A 20,705-nucleotide genomic window follows, 5' to 3' on the forward strand; every position below is an offset into this window, starting at 1 on the left:
GGCATGGTCACGAAGGGGCCCTCAGGGAAGGACTTGGGGGGCTATTAAAAAAGGGAGTGATGGACCCTCACCCCTCAGCTTTGACAAGGCCTGAGTCTTCATTCTGTCTGAAAGAAGTCTAATCTCTTGGCTGCCTTACTTCCCCTGCCTCACATAAGCCTGAAACAATGCCGGAGATGGGTATGGCCCTGTGCTGGAAAGGGCAGGTTCCCCAGGATCATCAGGCCTAAGAAAGAATGCATAAAATCCTATGAAACATGCTTTGCTAATACCCTCAATTTAAACAATAAGGGTCCAAGCATGAAATGAGTTTGTTTCCCCAAAGTTTTATGGCCCTTTAGCTATCTAACCCTGACTCAAAATAAGCTCTCATAGTTCTTTGAATGTTATCTATTGTTTGATCATTACTCCCTGACGATGATTGATGAGCTTTACCTATATTCCTGGGCAAATTGAACCCAATAAAAACCTGTTGAAGAACAGGCTCCTGTCCCTCCTCCTTTGATAGATCACCACCTTTACTTCCCAAGCAGGTCATGTCTTGATAGACTTATTCTCATCCATGGTGGATGGTGGGGGGCGGGGGCTCTGCAGGCAGAGGCCCCCTACAAAAATTGAAAAAAATAAAGAGCTTCCCAAATAAGAAAAAAGATAAAGATGTTCACCACCACCAAGCCAGCATTACAAGAAATGTTACAGGGTCTTCTTCAAGAAAAGAAAGGGGAGGAAGGGAGGAAGGGGGAGAGGGGAGAAAAGGAAGGGGGAAAGGGAGAGAGGAAGATAGTTATAAGAACATAGTTATAAAAAAATATGCCCTGTTGATTGGAGTGTCATTCAATACACCAACAACTTACAAGCTCAATTCCCAGTCAGGGAACATGCCTAGGTTTCAAGTTCAGTCCCTGGTTGGGGTGCATACATGAGGCAGCCAAATGATATTTCATTCATATTGATGTTTCTCTCTCCCTCTCTCTCTCTCCCCCCCCAACCCTTGTGTCTCTCTGTCTCCCTTTCTTCCCCCCTTCCTCCACTCTCTCTAAGATCAATAGAACATATGCTTGGGTGAGGACAAAAAAAAAAAGAAACAAGAATAAAATGACACCTAACTGGGTAGCTTAGTTGGTTAGAGCAGTGTCCCAATATGCAAAAATTAATGATTCAACCCCCAGTCATGATAACTGCAATAATCAAACAATGAAGTGGAACAACAAATCAATTTTCTTCTCTTTCCCCCTCTCTCCCTACCACTTCCTCTCTAAAAATTAATAAGTAATATTTTTTAAAAAGAATGAAATGTCAATGAATACATACCTATCAATAATCAATTTAAATGTAAATGGCTGAAAGGTTCAAATCAAAAGACATAGGATAGCTGGATCCATAAGAAAACAAGACCCGCCCTGGCTGGTGTGGCTCAGTGGATTGAGTGCTGACCTATGAACCAAAGGGTCACCGGTTTGATTCCCAGTGAGGGCACATGCCTGGGTTGTGGGCTGAGTCCCCAGTAGGGGACACTTGAGAGGCAACCACATGTTGATGTTTCTCTCCCTCTCTTTCTCCCTCCTTTCCCTTCTCTCTAAAAATAAATTTTTAAAAAAATCAAGACCCATATATTTGCTGTCTACAGAGTCTCATCTCAGAACAAAAGACACACACAGACTGAAAGTAAGGGGATGAATAAAAGTATTTCATGCATTTATTGATTGATTCTTGTATGTGCCTTGACCAGGGGTAAAAACCTCAACCTTGGTGTACTGGGACAATGCTCTGATCAAGTGAATTACGCAACCAGGGCCTGCTGTTTTCTTTTTGATTAGTTGTCTGGAAGATCCATGCATTGATGTGAATGTGGTCTTACAATCCCATTTGACTGTATTACTGTTGATTTCTCTCTTTATAGCCATCAAGATTTGCTTTGTATATTTAGGTGTTCCTATGTTTGGTGCATAAATGTTTACAAGGGTTATATTCTATTGTTGAGTTGATCCTTTTATCTATCATTAGGTAATGTCCTTTTTTGTCTTGTAGCAATATTTTTTCTGATATATCCCCTTGGGCAAGGGAAACAAAAGATAAACAAATAGGATTACATAAAACCAAAAGTTTTTGTACGTCAAAGGAAACTATCAACAAAACGAAAAGACAGCCCACTGAATGGGAGAATGCATTCACCACTGATGTATCTGATAAGGGGTAATTATCCAAAATGTATAAGGAACTTATAAAACTCAACACCAAAAGAACAAACAATCCAATTAAAAAATAGGAAAAGGACCTGAATAGACACTTCTCCAAAGAAGATATACAAATGGCAAATAGACATATGAAAAGATGCTCAACATCACTAATCATCAGAGAAATTCAAATTAAAATCACAATGAAATACCATCTCACACCTGTCAGAATGGCTACCATCAATAAATCAACAGACCACAAGTGTTGGCAAGGGTGTGGAGAAAATGGAATCCTTGTGCACTGCTGGTGGTAATGCAGACTGGTACAGCCACTGTGGAATGCTATATGGAGTTACCCCCCCCAAAAAAAATTTGTTAAAAACAAGATTAAAACTGAAACTGACTTATGACCCATAGATTCCACTTCTGGGAATATACCCAAAGAAACCTGAACCACTAATGTGAAAGAATACAGGAGGTCTGTCCAGAAAAAGTCCAGCAATTATCAATCTAATGAGAATGGTTTGTGTGACACACATGTAACCTGGCAGTCAAGGAAAGTAGACTGGAATGCACATGCATAAATAATGACAACTTCAGTGTACTAGTCAGTGGGAGTGGTAGACACCATTGAGCGAGCATGTGTACTGTTAGACCGTCACACTGAAAATGACTGGGCAAGTAGATCAACGACTCTGCATCAAATTTTGCACTAAGTTTGAACATTCCTCTGTGGAAAATATTAGGATGATTCAGAAGGCTTTTGGGGACTATGCAATGGAAGTCATCTGGTTCTCCATGCCCAAAGAAGGTGCAGCAAAGTCTCAGCAAGATCAAGACCACGTTAACTGTGTTTTTTGATTGGGAAGGTATTGTCCATCATAAGTACAGTCCTCCAGGCCAAACAATTAATAAGAAGCACTACTCAGTGTCTTTCATTGGTTGAGAGATGCAGTATGATGAAAACAGCCATAGCTATGGGCAACTGGTGACTGGCCGCTTCATCACTAACATGCCCACTCATGCATCACATCTTGTGCAGAGTTTTTTGGTAAAACATTAAATGACCCATGCGACTCAGCCCCCATACAGCCCAGATTTGGTGCCCTATGACTTCTGGCTTTTCCCTAAACAAAAATCACCTTTGAAGGGGAAGAGATTTCAGACCATCAGTGAAATTCAGGAAAATATGACAGGGCAGCTAATGGCAATTCCAGCAAAGGATTTTTGCAGAGTGTTTGGAACAGTGGAAGAGACACTGGGAGAATTGTGTAAGGTCCCAAGGCTGCCTACTTTGAAGGCAACTGAGGCATCATTTTCCTATGTCCAGTGTGTCTTGTATATTCCTCAATAATTATCTCTATTTTTCATAGGCAATAGCTGGATACTTTCTGGACAGATCTTGTATATATGCACCCCTATGTTCATTGCAGCAACGTTCACAATAGCCAAGATGTGGAAGTAGTCCAAGTGTCCATAAATAGATTAGAGATAAAGAAGATGAGGTACATATGTGCAATAGACTATTAGTCATTAAAAAAAGAATGAAATGTTATTATTTACGACAGCATGGATGGACCTAGAAGGTATTATGCTAAGTGAAATAAGTCAGTCAATCAAATACAAATACCATATGATTTCACTTAAGTATATAATCTAAAGAACAAAACAACAATAAAAATATCTTGATTGTATTTAATACACAATAAACTATTTTAAATGAAAAAATAAAAATGGTTGATTTAGTGGAAGCTCAAAAAAATAAAGAACAAAATAAATGAACAAAAAAAATTGAAACAGACTCAGACACAGAAGAGACTGGTGGTTGCCAGAGGGGAGTGAGGTCAGGGGACTGGGTGAAAGAGGTAAAGGGATTGAGATGTACAAATTTGTAGTTACAAAATTGTCATGATTGTGTGTAAAGTACACACAATTTACAAATTGTGTGTAAAGTACAGCTTAGGGAATATAATCAATAATGTTATAGTGATTACATATGGTGCTAAATGAGTGCTGAGAACATCAGGAGAACACTTTGTTAAGTATACATTTGTCTGGCCACTCTGCTGTACACATGAGACCAATACAAAGCAATATTGAAAATGAACTGTAATTGAAAAATAAAATTTTTAAAAATGATACTGCTAAATGTAAGCATTGATTTAAATGCATACTCTGCTAACTCCTCAGTACTGTTTCATTCTTGGAATTTATTCCTACAAAAAAAATAATAAAAAGCTTGTGAAGGGATTAAGAAATGCAAAGTGGTAGTTACAAAATAGTCACAGGGATGTAAAGTACAGCATAGTGAATATAGTTAATAATATTATAATAACTATGTATGGTACCAGGTGGGAACTAGACTTATTGAGGGGAATACTTTATAAATTATATTAATGTCTAACCACTATGTAAAATTAATAATATAAAATAATATTGAATGTCTACTGCAATTGAAAAAAAAGAAAACATTTCTAAATTGTAGGATTATGGTGATTTCTAGTAAAAGAGAAAGACAAGGAAGGAAGGAAGGAAGGGAGGGAGGAAGGAACTTCATGTTAGAGAACACTCTGATTACTAATCCTAAATATTCTAAACAGGAAGACACCTTCCATTTTCTACCTTCTAATTTTCACTGACATCAAAGTAGTCCAGAAAAGTCATTCATAACACAGGATCAGAACTATAGATTCTAGGAACTTCTTGGCATCAGTCTTCTCCCATTAACCTGTTTAACTTTTTTGTTTGTTATTTGATTTTTTATTTTTTTTAAGAGAAAGGGGACAGGAGAAAGAGAGGGAGAGAAACATCAATCAGCTGCTGCTTCTACATGCCTTTGTATCCTTTGAAGTTTGCTCTGCTTTGCTTTGTATGGCTCTGTTGATATAAACTGGTTAAGTTGAAGGCATAAGGAGTAAACCCCTTATCTCATGAAATATGTCTTAAAGACCCTCTGGCATCAGCATGACTAACAGACCCTGACTAGTCTCTGTTTCTTCAATTATTATCTATAGATAATATCTGTTTGTGTATGATGATAGCCTTTGGACATTGATTAATCAGCTATGTATGTATGCTGTATGAACCTACACATACCATACTCAATAAAAGCCATTTGTGAGAAGGGCTTGGGGTATTCCCCACTAGAGGGAATCACCACCCCCTTTCCCACCAGTACAACAAGATTATGTCTGGGATGACTTATTTCTCATCGGCAGTGGCCAGGAGAATTCTGCTGGATGAAGTTCCCTCCACACTGTTTGGCCTACATATGTTTTGAATTATAAAGAAAAGTGGCCCGTGGATGGTTCCCTCAGTTACTGTACCATTAAGCAATTGGAACAGTATTGCCAGTGGTTGGACAAATGGGTGAAATCTGTTATGTCAATGCATTTATGCTGTTGTATAACAGGGCTTTGCCAGGGACAAAAAATTGCTTGATGGTACAGAAAAGGAAAGTGGCCTCAAAACCTCTCCCTAATAGTAAGACACAGGAAGAATAGAAGAATGAGGATATAAACCTCATCAATGTTCTGAAAGCAGGGGACCCAGGGTTGGTGGCAGGGGGGGCTTCCTCATCCCCTTCACGAGATGCCCCTGAAGAAGGGCCTACAGAGCCAAGGGCTCCACCCCTGTATGATCAGGGCCATGTCTCCCTGCTAAAGACCCATCAGGGTACCCAGTAAGACCACAGAGGCTCCCAATTCTGAGCAAGCAAATGCCCTTTGAGGCAATATCCTATAGGTGGAGTAAATCAGCAAGGCCAGCCTGCTGGCTACTAATAGACCCATACTCTGTTCTCCACATCAGACTTATTGATTTGGAAAAGTTCCAACCCCTCATATAGGGTTGACTGTCAGAGAATGGCAGATCTTGTTGCCTCCATTTTTGCCACTCATTATCCAAACTGGGTAAATGTACAGGCTCTCCTAAATAACTTGTTAACTGTGGGTGAGAGACAGCTGGTTATAAATAGGGCTAATGAAGAGAATCCCAATGGGACCCCCAACCCAGCTGGGGAAATTCCCTTGACAGAGCCTAACTGGTACCCAAATGGTGGGGGCCTAGCCTTCATGGAACATTATAGAAAGTCCATACTGAAAGGGCTTAAGAAGAAGGTGTCCAAGCAAACGAGCCTTATTATAATACAGGCCCTTCAGCATAAGCCAAATGAAGATCCTTCTGAATTTTTAGAAAGGATCTACCAGGCATATAGGAAGCACACTGATGCTGATCCACAGGCACCAGAGAATGTGCGGATAGTGAACATGACTTTTATTGGGCACAGTGCCCCAGTTATCAGAAAGAAATACCAGTATTTAGATGGGGCATTGGGAATAAGTCCCTCTCAGCTGGTGGACATAGCATTTAAAGTTAACAATGCCAGGGAAGCAAGGAAAATAAAAAAGGACGTGGTGTTCTTAGAAGCAGACTGGGGAGACCAAACGAGGAACAGGACTCTAAAGAGAGGAGGAGTGGCACACTAGGCATCAATCAATTGCCCATTGCGAGGAGGAGGACCATTGGAGAAATGAATGCCTGAAATTGAAATGGGAAAATAGAAATGAGAACACTCGCAGAGAAATGCTGGAAAGGGAAAGGGAGTCTGATGACAAAGTAGGAGACCCAGGGGCTCCACTGGACATCTCCTGGCCTATTACTATTTCCCCATGGGAGCCCTGGGTACAGGTGATGGTGGGGAACATGCCAACTGATTTCCTTGTAGATACAGGAGCTACATACTGAGTGTTGAATACAAAATTAAACAAGAAAACTTAGGATGCAGTAATGGTTACTGGAGTGACTGAAAAGTTACACAAACAGACATTCCTTCAGCTTTTGGAATGCAGGCTTGGGGATCAAAAGCTTATGCATAGTTTTCTCTATATGCCAGACTGCCCCATCCCACTGCTGGGCCAAGATTTACTGTGTAAATTGCATGCACAAATAACTTTTTTCTCCTGAGAAGCAGCAATTATGCGTAGTAGTCCTGCTGGAACATGCCCTCCAGCTACATGCATTCCTGATCTTCTTACCTGACATCTACGAGCAGATTAATCAAACCATTTGGGATGATGGAACCCCAGGTAAAGCACTTAACGTGTAAGCCATAAAAGTTCATCTAAAATATGGGGTGCAGGTCCCATGGAAGAGGCAGTACCTTCTCAAGAAGGAGGATTTAGAGGGCATTCAGCCAGTGATGCTGAAATTCTTAATATTGGGACTGATTCAGCCATGCCAGTCTCCCTACAACACTCCCATTCTGTCAGTCAAAAAGCCGCACTCTGATGAGTATCAATTTGTACAGGATCTTAGAGCATAAATGACATTGTTCAGGACATTTATCCTGTGGTATCCAACCCCTATACTCCATTGACCATGGTGCCAGGGGATAGCAAATGATTTTCAGTCCTAGACTAGAAAGGTGCCTTTTCCTGCATCCCAATAGATGAGCAGGCTCAGCAACTATTTGCCTTTGAGTGGAAAACCCAGCAACTAAAACCACGCTCCAATACTGGTGGACTGTGCTGCCACAAGGATTTAAGAACTCCCTAACTATACTCAGGAAAGTATGGGCTAAAGATTTAAAGGGTATTCCATTGAAATCAGCTGTTCCTTTACAATATGTAGATGACATATGGATAGCTAGCAGCATCTACAAGAACTGTTTTCTCAACACCATCACAGTCCTAAATCATTTGGCAAAAAGAGGATATAAAGTGTCACCTCGCAAGACCCAGATTTCCAAAGAGAAAGTTGGCATACTTGGGATTTCAACTGAAACAGGGTATCAGGAGCTTGATGGGAGATAGAAAGATAGCCACTGCTGCATTAAAAATCCCAGAGAACCAAAGGCAACTTCATTGGTTCTTAGGGACTGCAGAACTCTTCTGAATTTGGATTTCAAATTTTGGACTTATAGCAAAACCACTGTACAATTCATTGAAAGGACTGAACTCTGAACCCTTCTGATGGACAGGGGACTGTCAGGTAGCATGATACCTTGAAGGAAAAGCTAGTTTCAGATCCTGCAAGGATCTTAAAGGATTGACCAATTTACAGATGCCTTTCAAAATGTACATTCATGAAAGGCAGGGGTCAGACTCGGGGTACTAACTCAGACTCTGGGAAACATCCCCAGACCCATAGCCTAACTCTCAAAGAAATATCACACAGCAAAGGACTGGACACCATGCCTCCAGGCAGTAGCAGCTAATTGTGACATCTTACAGGCCACCCTACTCCCGGATATGGAGAAGGCTCAGCCCTCCAGCATGAGTGCTTAGAAATCATTGACCAAGTTTATTGAGTCAGGCTGGATCTGCTGGACCAGCCACTGGCAGCACCAGTCTGGGAGCTATATGCAGACAGGAGCAGTTTCATGGTCAACAGCCAAAGGCAAACTGGGTATGTGGTAGTCACCACAGACAAGGTAATAGGAGCCCAAGCCCTTGTAACAGAAACCTCAGCACAAAAGGCTGAACTGATAGCCCTCCCAAGAGACTTAGTGCTGTCCCAAGGAAAGAATGTTAACATCTACATGGACTCCAAATATGTCTTCATGGTAGTCCATGCCCATGGAGAAATATGGGGGAGAAAGGACTCTCAATCTCAGAGAACAAGGATGTTAAACATGCAGAGGAAATTTTACAATTGCTAGAGGCAGTGAATCTACCCAGCCAGGTTTCCACGATGCACTGCCCAGGACACCAGAGAAATAGTTCCCGAACAAGCCAGAGAAACCAAACTTCTGATAAAGCAGCAGTCCCCAATCTTTTTGGCACCAGGGACCAGTTTTGGCACCTGGTCCACAGACAAGGGTGGGGGTTGGTTTCAGGATGAATCAAGTGCATTATATTTATTGTGCATTTTATTTCTATTGTTATTACATTGTAATGTATAATGAAATTATTATACAACTTACTATAATGCAGAATCAGTAGGAGCCCCGAGCTTGTTTTCTTGCAACTAGATGGTCCCATCTGGGGGTGATGGGAGACAGTGACAGCCAAAGTGTGTTGCTTATGTGCAGTCTACTCTGTTACCTCGTTTTGGTTGCTGTAGCTGCAGAAAACACTGCTTCACAAAGAAATGATATTGGAAATGGAAGCAGGCTTTTCAGTCTTTTGTGGCAATCTCAGGATATTCCACCTTAACTTTTAATCCAGAACGTATGGAGATTTGAAGTTGTCTCAAACATACTTTTAAGGCCACCATCATTTGCAATCTCAAACAGTTGATCCTCTTCTAGCATGGACAAAACTGATTCAGCTGGCCTATTCACAAATGGGTCACGGGTCCATTCCTTTCCAGTTCAGGAGTCTGTTGTGGTTGGGAAGTAATGCTCCAGCCCTTTTGAGAGCTGAAATAGGTGGTCAGGCACCAGTTTGGACAAAGAAGGCCTTGTCTCAGTCTATTTCAAAATCTCTGCTAATGTTTGAAGCATGTCAAAAATCCCAATGTTCACTCACTGCCCCCATAATTCCAGTTTGGCTTTGAATGCAGCCACTTAATCTGCCAACTTGAACACAGTCGTCATTCTCCCCTGAAGTGACCGATTGAGTTCATTGAGAAGGTTGACTATGTCACACAAATAAGCAAGTTTTATGACCCATTCTGTGTCACTGAAATGTGCTGCCCGTAGTGACTTTTTCTAAAACAAAATCTCTGGAACAGCTCTCATAACTCAAAAACTCTGTCCAGTTCTGACCTTTATTTAGAAAGCCATCTCACTCCTGTGTATAAGATAAGATGTGTGTGCTCTGCGTCCATCTCCTCACAGAGTTGTATGAACAGACATGAGTTAAGGGCATGTACTTTAATGTGATTGATAATTTTAATCATATCCTGCAAAACAATGTTAAGTTCAGGTGTCCTTTTTTGTCTATCCAGCATTTCTCTATAGATGACACAGTTCGTACACTTACATTCAGAAGCGATCTCTTTGACCCAAGTAGTGAAACCAGAAAGCCCTCTCTAGTCATGGCAGCTGCTCCATCCATGCATATACTGACACAAAATAACCAACTCAGTGTTCCTGATATGTAATCTTTCAAAGACTTGAAAAGTCCTGTAGCTGTGATGTTGGTTGGCAACAAAAGTGCACGTAACATATCCTTATGCACATCCTCTTGAAAAATATATCGCACAAAAACAAGCATTGTTGCCATGTTGTCAACACTGGTATATTCATCAACCTGGATAGCATACCCCAGTGACTCTTTAATTCTAACAATTGTACCTCAGTATCCTCTGCTGTTTCATCAATTTGTCTAGTTATGGCACTAGCTGAAAGAGGAACACATGCCACCTTTTGAACTGCAGACTCTTCTAAAAGTTCATGACCAATGTCCTTAGCAGCAGGCAAGATCAACTCTTCAAGCCCAATAGTAAAGGGCTTCTTAGCTTTAGCAATGCAGCTAGCCACTAAGAATTATGCTGTCAATGCAGACACATTTGATGAAGTTATGGTCTTCAACAATTACTTCTGTTCTTCATATTCATGGAATGCTAGTCAATGTACCAACTAGGGGATGAGAGGTCATGTTTCTGCCAAGAAACCAGTGGATGCACTGGTAGGCAAGAGAGTGCCAGGGAGGCATTGGGCCATTTGGGACCTAGGAAAGGTTGCCTGTGTGACTGGTTAGTGAGGCTGATCGGGAGGAGACAAGATTCTTAGGCTAGTTCTAGTCTCCCTTCCTCCTTTGGAACTTTGTCTTTGCTTTGGATTTTGCTTTGCTTTGGTTTTAGAAGGAAATTGAGGTTTCCCAGGGAGAGTTAAAACTTCACACCAAGTGGGAAAGGAAACAGTGGGAAGGGTATAAGGTATGGGGATGCAATTCTGGTGGATATTAGAAGGGCAAGAATTTTCCTTAATGCTTTGTATTTTCCTGCCTACCTGATCCCTCAGCATTCTGAAGGAGAGAGTGTTTGACACAGGGTTTCTTTGCATAAAATCAATGAGACCAGTGTCAATGGTGGTTTTGTTAACCAAGACTTTGACTGGAATGTCATACCCAAAGGAGGCATGCTGGGGCTCTGCTTGTTACCAGAAAGCCTAGAGGAGCTGAAATTAACTTTTGAAGCTAGCAAAAGCCCACTGGAGAAAAGGCCTGGTACTTTGGGTTATTGTTATTTGTGGCAGTCTTTCCAGGGAAGGAATGGTTACTTTCCCGTAAGATGGCAGGGAGGAACCTTAAGACAAAATGGAAACCTCAGGGACTTGAGGAAAACAGGTACTGCATGAAAAGCAAGACGGCAGGTGTGTAGCTTTGCATCTGTGCCCTGAAGAGCCGACTAAAGTGTCAATCTAAAGATTTCTTGTGTCGTTTTAGCAAAGCAGACTTAAAGATCCTGTTTTATTATCAATTGTTGCCCTTGTGTTGATGCAAATGGACAGGAAAAATTAAAACCATGTTTAATGCAGTCCCTTTGGTGACAATGAGGATGACCTTGAGAAAAATCTTGGTTCAAAGAAAATCTCAATGCTCAGTGGTGGACATTGGTCTAGTGCAGCTGTTTCAAAGTTTTGTCTTCATTTGGAAATTAAACTGGGTTTGTGACATCAAAATAGATGCTCTATTTACAGGCAAGAAGGACCTGTCAAACTGTCATTGTTTAGTGTCATTCCAGCAAAGGCCTTGCAACTGGATGTCTTCTCAAAAAACAGTCTTGCAGACTCAGAGACTAGCTTGTGGTTTGTTGTGTGAATTAACAACTGTGTTCTTCCTCCTGTTTTCATGACACGTAGTCTATGTGCTTATACAATATAGGCCTCACTCGAGAAGCCCATCTGCATCACCACTTCCTGAGACTCAATAGTTTGTCTGGACTAAGTGGTTGGGTTGGTGAAGTATGGGGTAGACTGTGGGCTTTGCTTTAAAACTGATTTCCTTTTCTGCCCTGATGGCTTCAACAGAACGGGCCCAGAGGTATCAAAAAGGGATGGGAAGGAATCCTAAAATATTGCCCTCAGCCCAAGTTAAGTATGTGGGCAAAATGGCTTTGGACAGGTGTGACACACCTTGCACACCTTCCTCCAGGGAAGAAGCCACTTTTCCTAATGTGGGAAAATGCAGAATTGGTCCCTATCTTTGCCATTTAGTGGTTATAGATTTGGTTGTGCCTTCTAAGCCTCTTTTTAAAGTATTTTTTATTATGCTATTACAGTTTTCCCTATCTCCCCCCTTTATCCCTCCTCCACCCTACCCCTCCAACCCTCCAGCATTCCCCCCTTTAGTTCATGTCCATGGGTTGTAGACATAAGTTCTTTGAGTCCTCTGTTTCCCATAGCATTTTTTATCTGTCTTTGTCTATTTTATGCCTACTAATTATGCTCTTAGTCCCTGTACCTTTTCCCTCCATTTATCCCTTCCCCCTCCCCACTAAAATCCCTCTGTGTGATGTCCATTTCTCTGATTCTGTTCCTGTTCTGGTTGTTTGCTTAATTTTTGTTTTTGTTTTTCTTTTTAGGTTCATTTGTGGATAGTTGTGAGTTTGTTGTCATTTTATTGTCCATATTTTTTATCTTCTTTTTCTTAGATAAGTCCCTTTACTATTTCATATAATAAGGGCTTGGTGATCATGAATGCCTTTAACTTGACCTTATCTGGGAAGCACTTTATCTATTCTTCCATTCTAAATGAAAGCTTTGCTGGACAGAGTAATCTTGGATGTAGGTCCTTGCCTTTCATGACTTCAGATACTTCTTTCCAGCCCTTTCTTGCCCACAAGGCTTCTTTTGAGAAATCTGCTGATAGTCTTATGGGCACTTCCTTGTAGGTAACTCTCTTCTTTCCTCTTGCTTCTTTTAGGATTCTCTTTATATTTAATCTTGGGTAACTTAATGATGATGTACCTTGATGTGTTCCTCTTTGGGTCCGATTTCTTTGGGACTCTCTGAGCTTCCTGAACTTCCTGGAAGTCAATTTCTTTTGCCAGATTGGGGAAGTTCTCCTTCATTATTTGTTCAAATAGGTTTTCAATCTCTTGCTCTTCCTCTTCTCCTCCTGGTAGCCCTATGATTCGGATGTTGGAATGTTTAAAGATGTCCTGGAGGTTCCCCTCATTTTTGTGGTTTCTTGTTTTTTCATTCTGTTCTGGTTGGGTATTTATTTCTTTTGATCCAAATTGTTGCTTTGACTCCTGGTTTCCTTCTTGTCACTGTTGGTTCCCTGAATATTTTGATATATTTCACTTTGGGTATCCTTCTTTTGTTTGGGTTTTTTTTTTTCATTTTTCAACTAAGCTCAATCAGATCTGTGAGCATTTTGATTACCAGGGCTTTAAATTCTCCATCAAAGTTTTCTGGAACTAAGCAAGGAGGAGATAGGTTGGCAATCTCCTCTTTGCTTAGTTCTCTTTCTGAAGTTTTGCTCTGTTCTTTCATTGGACCATATTTCTTTGTGTTGGCACACCTGATAAGTTGTAAGGGGGCAGGGCCTTAGGTATTCACCAGGGCAGGGCAACCCTCTTTGCTGCACTGTGGTGCTGCCTGTGGGGGAGGGGCCAGAGAGCGAACACCACAGTCTGCCTTCTGGTCTCTAACCCACTTTCCAATGGACTCTCTCGTGTGAAATTGGGAGTTTCTCCTGCTGTAGCAACTGCCACAGTCCACAGCCCCCTCTGAGTCTCAGTTTCTCCTTCAGCCAGCCCTGCCTGTACAGCAGCTGGCCCTGCCCCCACAGCCTGCCACCTTGTCATGGTTTTTCTGAGTCAGCCCACATGGTCTGCCACCTTACCAATCTGGTTGTTCTGGTTGATTTTTTTCTGTAATTCCTTAATTGTCAGAGTTCCATGCAGTTTGATTTTCTGGTGCTTTTTTTTGGGGGGGGGGGTTGTTTATTGATTTTAGATTGGTTGTTATCACCTTTTGGTTGTGCGAGGAAGTGAAGGGTTTCTACCTATGCCTCCATCTTGACTGGAACTCTGTGCCTTCTAAGCCTCTTGCTAAACTTGTTACCTCTAGAATACCGCAAAGATGCTAATTTTTCCAGCAGTACCAACCTTTGGACATCAAGCATGCCACTCTCTAGGGAGAGCCAACTGACCTGACTCTGCAAGGTTCTTCCTCTTGTGTGAAGACCACCCTCCACTCCAGACTCTCATTCTGTTAGGGATCTCTAGACCCAAGGATAGGTAGGACTATGGCCATGGCTAGCAGGAAGTAGCTCCAGAAGATTACAAGACTTTTGCCCACTGTCCTTGTAAGATTACAAAGTTCCAGCGGTGTTAAAAAGGGGGTACTGTAACAAGTTACAAAGCATGGGTCCCCTGAAAATAGGGGAACGCTGACAGCCCTGCAAAAAAGGCAGGGGCAGGGAGGAAGGCCCACAGAATGGAAAGTACAGCATTTGAGGCACATTGAGTAACAAAGGCAGATTAACAGCCTGTGCCTTCCTGAAGGGTGGGGCTATGGAAGAAAGGTGCTACCTGGGGCAAATTGTTTACATGACTGTATGAATGTGTGCTGGCAGAGTGACTCATGATATAGCAGGGGTGGGTGGGGGGCAGATGAAACTCATATGGTGCTTGACTGAGCTTCAGGGACCAGATGTCAAACCCAGGATAGACAGATACATGTGTGCCTGCGAGTGGCTGGGAAACTCTTGCCCTGACTAAAGATGGCAGCTGAAAAGAAGATCAAAGACACTGGGGAGTAGACAAAAATGTCAGACAGTAACGTACCATAGTAAGATCCAGATGTGCAGCTACACAGGAAGTTCTGAACTAGGCCTTTAAAATTGGAGCATATGGAGAAACACAACATCTGCCTGGAGGTCTGCCTAGAGGTCTGCCTAGAGGTCTGTCTGTGGGGCTGTCTGTAGGGCTGGAGGTCAGTAGGTGTATTAGGTCAGAGCCCCTCCCACACAGAAGATGGCAACAGAGCTGGCAGTGCTATGGGGGACCTGCCTGGCCACACAAAAACACTGGTGAGCTGATGATGGCTAGACCAAAGGCAGCTCCAGAGGAGAGAAACACACACTTCGAGGACTCTAGACAGTGCACACCCACTCATAAGAGATACTTGGAGCTGAACTATGACCATGGATGCTGAGCTACAGACTTCTGCACTTCTGAAGAACAGCAATTTTGAATAGCATGTTCTGAAACTGGTCTGGCTTGACAGAGGGAGGCAGGGCTATTTGCTTTTGGGTGTCTTAAAGGGAATGGGACTTAGCAGCAGAAATTTGCCATTATTCTAAATCTGTATAACCTTTAAATAAACAACCCCTTTTCTTTCCACCAAACTCTTGCCTTAGGAGTCATGCCTCATGGTGGCAGGCAATTGAGCCCCACAGCTGTTCTAGAACACCACTGGCTGGTTCTGTAACAAGAATAGAAACAGTATGACCCTAGGGGTTTCAATCCTGATTTCATATTAGAATCTTTTAAAAATATACTGATACCACTTTCCTCTGAGATTTCTGGGTAAAATTTAGGCATTATTATCATCATTGAAAAATTTCTGGATGATTACAATATGCAGCCAGGGTTATGAAATGCTGCATTAGAAGAAAAAGAATGGAAAAAGTATGATCAGTCTTATAAACATGCATGCATCAAGTAGCAGGAATAAGCAAAAACGTAACTTAATATGAGGCACTTCTAAGATCAAATAACACAGAAGTATTAAAAATTAACAATAGACGTAACAAGCAAATATTAATGAGATAAGGTGTGATAGCCCAGGCCAGTGTGGCTCAGTTGGTTGGAACATCATCCTGTAAACTGAAAGGGTGCAGGTTTCAGTCCCAGTTAGGGCACATACCTAGGCTGCAGGTTTGGTCCTGTGAGGGTGCATACAAGGGGAAAGTAATCAATGTTTTTCTCTCACATCAATATTTCTCTCCCTCTCTCTCTCCTACCCTTCCCCTCTCTAAAAATCAATAAGCATGTCCTTGGGCGAGGATTTAAAAATATATGGTAACAATAATAATTTTTTAATGACTCCTCATTCTGACTTTTTCTATTTAAAAAATCTAGTTAGGTAAGAAAGTTTGGAACAGAGAAAACAAGTGTTTTTCAAATATCCATGAACCGTAAACAAGTTGGGAAAAGAAACTGTCTGGCAAATACCCTGCAGGCATTACATAGTACAGGATGGAACTCAAGGCATGAAGGTCAGTCGAGGAGGATGAATATGGTTCCAGATTCCCTCAGAAGCTTCTACAGAGCTGTGCTTGGGCCTGGGTTAAACCCTGCTAGCTGAATGCTAGGCAACCTAGAAAAACCCTGTGATCATTCAGTTAGTAATGTGGTTCATTTCTCTACAAGTTTTTATCATGTAGGCCACATTCTCTGCCCATATGGCTATAAAATTAAATCACAATTCCAGAATGAAAAGACATTACTAATAAAAAGAATCTAAATAATTCAAATTAAGAGAAAATAAGTAAACCTAAAAATATAGACCATCTAATATGAGAAATGGTGACTGTACTACATGCCAAAACCATGGATTAACTTCCACTTACAATAAAAATGGAATATTAAGGATGAAATTTACCCTCCTGCTTGAAACAACCAATACAGACAAAACATGAAACAAAAAATATGGACAGGTATAAAGGACAGTGATCCCTGAGAAATGGAAAATGAGGTGAGCCCCCATGATTATCTCCTTAAGGCCAGGGTGGGTGTCCAAGCTGCGGCCTACAGGCTGCATGCATCCCAGGATGGCTATGAATGTGGCGCAACACAAAATCGTAAATTTACTTAAAACATTGTAAGACTTTTTTGTGATTGTGTCAGATTGTGTTTAATGTGTGGCCCAAGACAACTCTTCTTCCAGTGTGGCCCAGAGACGCCAAAAGTTTGGACACTCCTACAAGGAAATTTTCACACTGTAGGGTGGTGAGTGCAAGGCAGGCAGAGGCTGGTAAGATCTCTGTTGAGGAGATGAAACCGAAAGCTCAGGAAAACCCAAGGCAGCTAGAATGTCCAGTATCCAGGACTGAAGAGGATTAATCTGCACTTGGAGAAAACTCCCAGAGATCTGCAGAATGTTTCCTCCAGTTTTCATGAGAGCATGATTGGTACACAGGTTTGAAGAAACTACCCAACCAGGGGAAAGCATTGTCCCAAGAATCAGAAGGAAAAGTACTCAGCACTCACCTAGAACAAGGACATATATGTTCCCACTAGCCAGACTGGAAAACTTCTTAATTTAGGAGACACCAGTTAGACTATTTCTTGCTCAAGGTGTCTAGGAAATATTAGAAAGATATATAGGATGTCCTCACCCTCCACCACAGGTGTGAGTTGGGGAAAGGGACACATGGAGCAGGGCCATTGAGCTGTTTTGTACTGCAACAGCTTTGCAGCTAACCTCTGGCATGGTCATTTAACATATCCATAACCTTTAACTGGTTGCATAGATATGTTAAATAGCTGTGGCCTTGCTTTGAGCCAGGGGGATAGAAGTAACTTCCCCCACCAAGATGTAACTGAGGGGCAGGTCCTCCTGATTACAGACCCTGTGTGAGAGCTTGGAAGTGACTGGCTCCACGTTGTGGGGCCATGCCTGCTCAGACCCACTATGGCAACCCAGTAAAGCTGGAAAGATATGGGAGTGCTGGCAAGTGTAGCCGATTGTAGGAGGAGTCGGAAATGGGGATACAGAGCAAGATTGGCGTGGGGATTTAAACCCAGGCACAGCAGCCATTGAAGATAGGTCCATGCGGTTTCGCCAGTGTGGGGACCCCTGCAGCTTTAGTAGGGGTAACCACCATGAAGCTTTAGCAGAGAACCGCCACTCAGCTTTGGCAGAGTGGTGACCCCTGCACCCCCCACAGCTTTGCAGAGGGAACCACGCGGGTCGGCCAGAGAGCAGGCACTCGCAGCTTTGCCAAGAACCATGTGGTTTTGGCCAGAGTGGGGACCCCTGCAGCTTTGGTAGACGAGGACCACGCGGCTTTGGGGTGCTTCCTTTGGCCGTATGGCCTGGGAAGCAGGAGAGACTTTGCCTGGAAAATGGGTACAAAGAACTCTTTTGCCAGTAGGCCATAAGAAGGTGCCACATGGCTTTGGATTAATTAGAGATCCTGCCTGGATGGTGACACAGCTGATGGTGCCAGCACCCTGAATCATTGATGTTTGCTTCTTTTCTGGAGTTACAGTACCCTGAATTAGGGCAGGGGGAGAAGGAAGCACTGTGGGTGTCTCAGGGTATCCAAAAAGGACTTTGATATTTTAATGAAGATGTTAGGTCACTACTTTAAGTCTGTATAGCATTAAATAAACATTTTCTTTCCTTTTCACAAATCTCTGGCATTGAGATGTCCTTCCTATTGGCAACAGACAATCAAACCTAGTGGGGGGTCCTTTCGGTGACTGTATATCGTGACCCCCCAGCCCCCTGTGTGGTGTCTGTTCTGTAACAGTTTTTGGCGTCCTTGGGTGAGACAATAATTGACCCCCCTGTTCTGTTCTGTAACAATCAGGGTACATACAAGAATCAACTGATGAATGCATAAATAAGTAGAACAACATATCAGTCTCTCTCTCAAATAATCAAAAAAAATTTTAACTAATGGCCAAAATTTTCTAAATTTGTTGGAAATGATAAACCATGCACGTCAATGAGCCCCAAGCAAAAGGATCATGAAGAAAATGATATTAAGTTACATCATAATCAAATTGCTCAAAACCAGCCAGAAAAAAATAAAACACTATGTACATGACAAATTTCTTATACGAAAAAAAATTACAAGACAGTGGAGCCACAATTTTTATTGTATTAAAAGAAAAAACTCAACTTAGAATTCTACACCCAGCAAAAACATGTTTCAAAAATGAAGGTGAAAAACTTTTTTAGACATACAAAAGCTAAAATAATTCATCACTAGCAAGCCTGCAATATAAAAAGTATCAAAAGAAGTACTTCTAGCAGAGTACTAGATAAATGGATCTATACAAAGGAAAGAAGAGCTACAGAAATGGCAACTATTGAAAAAATATATAAGATTTTGTTATTTCAATTGCCTTAAAATCTGTTTTTAACAACAAAAACAATGCAGCATGAGGCTTTATGAATATAAATGTAAAATGTCTAAACGGCATAGCCTCCAGCAAATGTGGGTGCAGAGGGAAGCAAAAATATATCAAAAACTAAAACTGAAATACAACTAGAGATAGTTTTATAAAAATTATAAGAAATACTACATACAATTCTATAATTTTGAAAGATACGAAAAATTGTTAACTTTTTGAAAAAATACAAATACAAAAATACCTTTTTGAAAGGTATCCAAATTGTCTCCTGAGAAAGCAGAAAACCCAAATAGATCAATAACTATAAAGAAAATTGAAAAAGGAATTAAAGAGTCACCTCTAAGATCCTGGTAGTTTTATGAGTTTTATAAACAAGTCTTAAAAAAACACATAATTCCTATTGGGTGGGCCAAAAAGTTCATTTAGATTTTTTCTGTAAAAGACACATTTTTCATTTCCACCAATAACTTTATTGATGTGAATATTTTGAGTGTGTCAGCTATCTCCCGCTATTGGCTTTTAATGGATAGAGGCCAGAGGTGCTGCTAAATGTCTTCCAATGCATTAAATACCCCTATAGCACAGAATTATTGGCCAAAATGTCAATAGTACCAAGAAACTTCACAAACCACTTTTGACATGTTTGATCAGTCACAGCACCTTGTCCATGCACTGCACAAACTATTTTTGCATTTGTTATTTTTACCTTTCTTGAAATAATAAAGATGATGAATAATATGATGAAAATGTTGCATATTTTCTACCATCTTCAACATTTAAACAGGTACACAAAAATTCACTAATTTTGATGTTTTTTTAAATGCACACATATATGACAGCTGTCACAATACAATCTAACAAAATTATTTTGACTGAAGCTAAAGACAACTAAGCACTACTAGCCATCTTGAAGAAAAAAACAAAGGAACTTTTGGCCAACCCAATACAAAATTAGCAGAAACATAACTTCAAAACCAAAATAAAATGAACAATTTTTAAAGAAAACCTCATAAATTCAGATCCAAACTTCTTAAAAACTTGAAAACCAAATAAAATTCTAGAGTGTTAAAAGCACAATAAATTGTGGTAGTTTTAACAGAATGCAATAATGGTTCAGGATTATCAAATCTATTTTAAGTTTTCTATGAGGAGGCCTTCTTTTTAAATTCAATTATTTGATAAATATTCCTTCATCCATTCATCAAAAATATCAAGTATTCTGTATATGCTAGACACTGGATACCGCAAATTCAAGTGTAAGATAAGGTCTCTGCTTTCACAGAGCTGTCCAGAGGGATACAAATAAAAAAATTAAAATACAGTATAAAGGCTATGGCCAGAGAAATACAGGGTATTATGGGAATACACACACTGGTAATTAAACATTAGAGTGCTGTTGGAATAATCCTGTTGTGATGATTCATTGCCCATTCTAGGATGATGGCAGTTGATAAAGGGAATGTGAGCCTGTACAACATAATTAGAAAACGGTGTGGTTATGTTTGATTGGAAGAACGTGTTATGTATAAAAGGGTA

The sequence above is a fragment of the Phyllostomus discolor genome, chromosome 6 (assembly GCF_004126475.2).
Source record: "Phyllostomus discolor isolate MPI-MPIP mPhyDis1 chromosome 6, mPhyDis1.pri.v3, whole genome shotgun sequence".
In the NCBI taxonomy this organism is placed as follows: domain Eukaryota; kingdom Metazoa; phylum Chordata; class Mammalia; order Chiroptera; family Phyllostomidae; genus Phyllostomus; species Phyllostomus discolor.